This window comes from Aythya marila (assembly GCF_965140915.1).
Source record: "Aythya marila genome assembly, chromosome: 4".
Lineage (NCBI taxonomy): Eukaryota > Metazoa > Chordata > Aves > Anseriformes > Anatidae > Aythya > Aythya marila.
Window position 1 is genome coordinate 74,026,145 of NC_139045.1, and position 6,654 is coordinate 74,032,798.

Consider the following 6,654-nt stretch of genomic DNA (forward strand, 5'->3'; position numbering starts at 1 on the left):
TCCTATAGCCTTCTCCGGTGATCCTAAATAGCCCCAAAGGCCTGCTATAACCTGCTGATCCACGGGGAAACCGTGGCTCTCCGTGGGGCTGGTGAAGAGCAGCTCATGGAGGACCCCAAGAGGGTGGCCCGGCTGCAGCAGATGGATTTTCTGGGTCAACCCAGGCAGAAAGCCTCTCCCAGGGCTTCAGGATAACCCCAAGTTGGGCTGCAGCTCTCCCAGCCCTGCTCCACAGAGGTATTATTCCTCTCCGAGGCTCAGCCCACGAACATCCCAATCTTTTGGGAGCTGCAGGATGTCCTCCGGGACCTCCTGCTCCCTTTTCTCCATGCGAAGGTCCCCTACATATTTCCCATGGGTCTAGGAGGAGCTGCTGCTTTTCCCCACTCTGCCCCATGGGACACAATTTCTCTCAGTGCCCGGACAAAATTACGAAGCCGGATGCCTCTGGGGAGAACAGGTCACCCTCTGCGGGCTGTGCCTCAGTTTCCCTATCGACCACAAGAGGATGAGCGCCCTTCCAGGATGTTTTGAGGTCCATAAATAAACGTGGCCAGGGCAGGACCCGGGCATCACGTAGGTGGGAACCCAGCACCGCCCAGGAAGAGAAAACACGGCCTTGCCTCCACAATTAGCAGGGTGACGGGCAGGGATGGATGCGCTGGGTTTCCCCCCGCCCAGAAATGACTGCAGTCGCCGTGCCCGGCTCTTCCAGCCTTCCTGTTTATCCTGAAGGTGATCACGGAGAGGTTTACGCAGTCCTGGTGCCACTCCTCCCCTACCAGACCTGCACGCCGGGGTGGGAGGAGAGGAGAAAATCCCATCCTGGTGCGACTCCCGCTTTGCAAAGCGCTTCTGGGCTGGGATTTCTCCTGCTGGAGAGGGGTTGGCAGGAGGATTTTGCGGTGGAGAGGAGAAAACCACCTTGTGCATCCCCTGCTTACGAAGCCCCACGCTCACCCAAGAGGATTTGGGGTCCAGTCGGGCTCTTGATTTTCCTCTCACCCCCTCAGTGCCCTGGAAGTCCCGTGTCACCTTGCTTGTGTGCAAGGGGGTGATGATGGTGCTGGGAGCTGCAAAATCCCATTGGGATATATCAGACATGAGGAAACAGCCTCTAGTTGCACCAGGGGAGGTTTAGATTGGATGTCAGGAAGAATTTCTTCATCCCATAATGCTGCTGCGGGTGATGGAGCTGATTTGCAACCCCCCTTGGAGGAGCAAGCGCTGGAGGAAGGATTAGGGAAGATTTGGGGTCACCCCTGCCGCAGATGGATCTGTCGGTGCCATCTGCTGCGTGTCCTTATCCCCGCTGTCCCCACCAGGCTCAACCTGCTCGATGCTGGAGCGCTCAGAGGTGTTTTTTTTGGGGGGTTCTGGTCTGTAAGAGCAGCGATGCTATCGGGAGTCTCCGCCCTGCCCGTACTTGCAGGAGGCAATATGCATTCGCTAGGGAGGGTGGGGACTTTCCTCGCTGCAGCTTCACGGGAGCAGCATCTGTCTCTAATCAGCACCCAACGAGCGCAGACGTTTGATGACTGCTGCGCCAGATTTTGCAGGCATGGAAGAGGGAGGCGAATTGGCCCCTCCGGCTGCGGGCCACTGGTAGCCACGAGGACGGGGCTGGAGATGTCATTTCTTGCAGAGGCTCTGGGGGATTTATTTTCCCCTCTCTTTCTTCCTTTCTTTCCTTCTTTCTTCCTTCCTTCCTGCGGGTTGGCAACGCTGCGATTTGCTCCACAAAGGCAGGTTGCCAAAGCAGCATTCCTCGTCCCAAAGCCGGTGTCCTCGGCTCCAAAAGCTGATGTCAGGGATCAAAACCACCTTGCTCATCCCGATGCTGCTGGATGTTCCTGATTCCTCCCAGACGCTGCCATCCCTTGCACGTGGCAGCGTCCCCAGCTCCTGCTGACCTGCCACGGGACAGGGGACATCCCACCACCTTCCCCCCTGCTCTCCCTGTGGATGCTGCTGCTAGGATTTTCCCAGCCTAATTCTGAGGCAAGAGTGGTGCCAAATTGAAATATCACAACCTGGATCAGAGGGACAGCATTTAACACAGATGTTCTGAGCTTCCAATCCTCCCGATCTGGTTGCGAGATCCCTATTTCCACCCAATTTTTGTTCCAAAAAGCAAACCGTCCTCCGAACCCATGTGCGGTGACGGATTTTGGCCTCCACTCCTACATCGATGCTGGGGGATGCTGCCGCTCCTGGTAAGGGTGGGATCACCTCCTGTTTCACACGTAGCAGCTGAAAATCCCTAAAATTGCTGAGTCTCGAGGGGATGCTGGCGAAATGGACGGGGTGGCAGAGCCTTCGTGCTCCTGGATGTGATGCAGCTATCGCTAAAACCCATCTGAAGGCCCAGCAGGGATTTGGGGAGAGGCAGCTTGTGCATACGGGACCGTCTGGGGCTGCGAGGGGCCGTTTGGCCCCGTTCCTGCTTCGGAGCATTCCTGCCTCTTTACGGCTGATGTTCTCCAGATGTTTCGTAGCGCGGCCTCCTGTGGAAATCCTGCTCAGCCCTCCACGCTACAGCCGGCGGAGAGGCGGAGGGTGATGTTAGCTCGCTGCGTTTTAGGATATTTAGGATATTTAAACATTTAGGATAGTTAAAGCACATCGAACGCAACCACAGCTGCACAGAGCCACATGCTCCGAGCTCTCGCTGAGTTTTGTGGGTTTTTTTTGCACTTTTTTGCCTGGGGAAACGTGGTGACTGTGCTCACCCCCCTGTCTCCACCAGCCCACCGAGCACTGCTAAACAGCGAGATCCGGAGACAACCCCCTGGCTCGGGAAGTCCCAAAGCAGCAAATTGCCGGAAGCTGGGAAAATATAATGTGGAAAGCATTACCCTCGCTTGGCCCTCGCCTCGCATTCCTCCTGAGCAGCTTCTCGGGGTCCCAGCCAGCGGCCGGATGCTGGAGGAGACCGCCGGGGGCTCTGGGCCAGGAGGATCCCTCACCACCTTGAGTGCCTCTGTGTCCACTGCCCTTCTTGCCCGGTTTGGGTGGATTTTGTTGAACGAGTGGAAATTGCAACCAAAGAGCAAAGCTGGGGTCACCCCAGCAGCATCGGTGTGGTGAGGCTGCATCAGTCACTGTCTGCCTGGATATAATGCATATAATGTCTTGGAAGAGCTGGTTCGACCTCCCTTTAGGGCACTTTCTCATGTAATATCTGTGTTTTCCACCCACGCTGCACTCACTCTTCTCTCTGTCCCCTGCATCCATCCCTCTGTCAGATCCTGCACAGAGCACCCAGAGCTGCCTGGGTCTCACCACCCCAGCTGGTTCCTGTAGTGGGACCAGAGGGAAAAGATTTGGGTCTTTTTTTGCAGGAAAGGAGCGGAGGCAGAGCCCAAATGCGTCAATGGGGTACGGGAAGATCTGACTGCATCACAGGAATTCCCAAGAACATCTCAGGCAATCTCCTACATCCCAGGAATGAGGGGTCCGTGCTCCGGAAAAAGACACTCAAAACGTTTTCCTGACATCAGTGGGAGGAAAACACCCTGGGCAATTGGCTCTCCATCCTGCCCGACCCCACGGGTTTCCCAGCGTGGATGCAGGCGCTGCTTACCCCGATTCCCCTTTCCTATAAGCAGAGCAGAGCCCCACGGCGTGCCGAAGGAGAGGAAGAGCCGCGGGGCTGGGGTTGCCACCCAGGAGGAATACCTGCTCCACTCGTTCAGCTGGAGCCGATGCCGAGCACGAGGTGCCTGGGTGGGTTGCGAGGAGGTGGGTCAGCCGTGGGCAAGCCCCGTGGAAGCGGCGCTGTCCCCTGACTCACAAAGCCACGCATGAGTCAAAGCCCCGGGTTAATCGAGGAGGAGAAGGAGTCTGCCCTGCTCCACCCTGCTCCACATGGGTCTGGCACGGGGCAGAAGCAAAGTCCTGCTGATGCCACAGAGGGAGTGGAGAAGACGTCAGAGGAAGCAGCCCCGATAATGCGTCCTCCTGGAGGAGCCTCCCCAGTATCCTTCCAAGATTTTCCCAAGGAGACCCTGCTGGTGGTCTTCTGCATCCCACCTCCGAGGCAGAAATGGAGTAGGAACTCTCTAAATGTCTAATTTTTGCCAATTTTTTGGCTGCACTGCCTCCTGGATCAGACAGCAAAGCCACCCCGTAGATCTGGAGAGAAAGGAGGGAGAAAGGGAGCCAAGGATAAATTCCTGTGCTGGATGAAAGCATCACAAAGGGACAAATGAGGGTGATTATTTCCAGCGAAGGGGGGAGGACACAGGGTGAAGGTGGCCAGGAGCTGGCAGCAATATGCCACGTGTGTTGGGATCACAGAGGGTCTGCAGGAGCCCATCTCCTCCTCAGCCCACCAGGTCTCCTCTCTGCAGCACTTCTATAACCAGCCTGGCAAAGTCCCCTTGACCAGGCAAAGCCAAGTTTTGGGGACAGACAGTCCAGACAGGCTGTTTGTATGTCCTCTCTACCACTGACACCCAGCGAGGTGACCAAATCCCATTTCTGCTGGCAGACCCGAGCCCACACCACAACATCTGCCACCAGCAGAGGGGCCGAGGGCTGAGATTTTGGCAGCGTGGACCTCACCCAGAAACAGAGTTTGGGAAGAAGCCTGAGGGAAGCAGCCTCCTCCTCCACACCAGAGGCTGAATCTCAACCACGAGGTGAAACGGGAATCCTCCCACGAGAGCTGCCGGTGCTTTTCTTCTGCCCTATTTCATCTGCACCTCAGCCAAGCCCTACAAATCCCCCCATGGGTTGTGTGGCACCAGGCATGGGCCAGCCTCCTGCGATGGCAAACGCAGGGGGTCTGTCCCCAAAATCACCTCATGAATTTTTGTTCAAACATGGGAAATCACACATGTGGCACCCAAGAGCTGCTTCGGTTGGTATTCACGGACAAATTCTGGGTTTTCTGCTCAGATGAGGGGCCGTGAGGCAGATCATGGCTTCCCTTGGGCTGTATGGGTGGCGGTAGGCCTCACCCAGAGCAGGGGAACCCAAAACTGCCACCGCCTGCAGGCAGGGCTGAAATTCAGTGGCAAAGCCCCTGTCCCTGTCCCTCGGCCCAGCTGTGGTCCCATGGCTACCCCAGAGGAGCAGGAGAACCCCGGGGGCTGCCACCACTCTGGTTTCCACCCATTTCCAAAGGGACACGCAGGTCCCATGGCTGCCCTGTCACCCCATTTCTCCTGGGGGGACAACAGGGCTGTGGTGGCACTCGTGGTCCTGAACTCATGCTGGGCCAGGAGGAGGGTTTTGGGGCTGGCTTGGTTCCCTCAAGAAAAGCTATGGAGGGGAGGAGGTGGTGGTGTCCACACCACAACCTGGCAGCCCTGTTGAGACCCCGGGTAGGAGATCACCACAAAGCAAAACCATCTTGGATAAGAAGCGAGGAGAAAGGCGAGCGTTTCACCTTCCCAAGGAGACAGACCCACCCTCCCTTATCACCCCATCTCTCTGCCCTAAGGTCCGGGCACGGGAGCCTGCCGGATTTCTTCTTCCTGCACTCAACGAGTAGGAAAAACTGGATCTTCTCATAAATAAAGTGCGGCGGCGTTAGCGTGTGCGCCAGGAGCCCAAGGGTGTGCAGGGAGAAAGTGAACCTGTAATTAGGGTGATGAATCGGAGCTCAGAAATGTATCCCCGCTCCCATAAATGTGCTGTTTCGGGGTTGCCATCTCACGAGCTTCGTATCACCAGCCACAGGGGAAAATTCTTCCCATCCCTGCCGGGCCAGGGCTCTGTGGGCTCCTCACCTGTAGCAGGAGACCCTCTGGGGACGGGGACCCTACCACTTCCAGTGCTTGACCATGAAGAAATCCCTCCAGATACCCAACCCAAACCTCCCTGGAACAACTTGGGGTCATGGAGGCCAACAGTTGGCGGACCTCCATCCTCCAACTGCCCCTCGTTGGACATCCTCACTGCCTGCTTCTTCTGGCAGGGGACAAGGAGGTGGTGTAGGACAGCAGAGCGGGTCCCATCCCACGACTTCCCTCCCATCATCATGTCATTGGGAAATGGGAACATCCCAAATCCGTGGCCAGCCACAGCTCCTCCAAGAGGACATGGAGGACGTCGCTCAGAGCGTGCTTTCAAGAGGAGGGATTAAGGGAAGCCAACCATGGCCATTTTGGGGTTCTTCACGAGGTGGAGATGAGGTCGGCCAGATAGGGCACGGGAGGAGCCCCGAGCCAGGCAGCAGGGCCGGAGTTTCGGGTTGTGCAACGCCTCCACGGCTCGCCCGGGTGAGGTAACGCAGCAGGAGGCACCTTGGCCTCCTCCACGAGGAGAGACACCGCCCAGAGCCATGGCATTAAACATGCTGCCACCTCCCCGTGGTCACGCAACGTGCCACCGGTGTCCCCGCTGAGGCTGGCAGGTGGTGGAACAGGCCTGGGTGGGGTGGCATGTCCCCATTGTCCCCCATGTCCCTACTGTCCCCAATATCCCCACTATGTCCTCATTGTCCCCCATGTCCCTATTGTCCCCAGTGTCCCCATTATGTCCCCATTGTCCCCTCCATGTCCCCATTGTCCTCCATATCCCCGATAGCCCTATTGTCACCCTACATCCCCATTGTCCTCCATGTCCCCATTATGTCCCCATTGTCCCCATGTCCCTATTGTCCCCAGTATCCCCATTATGTCCCCATGTCCCCATTGTCCC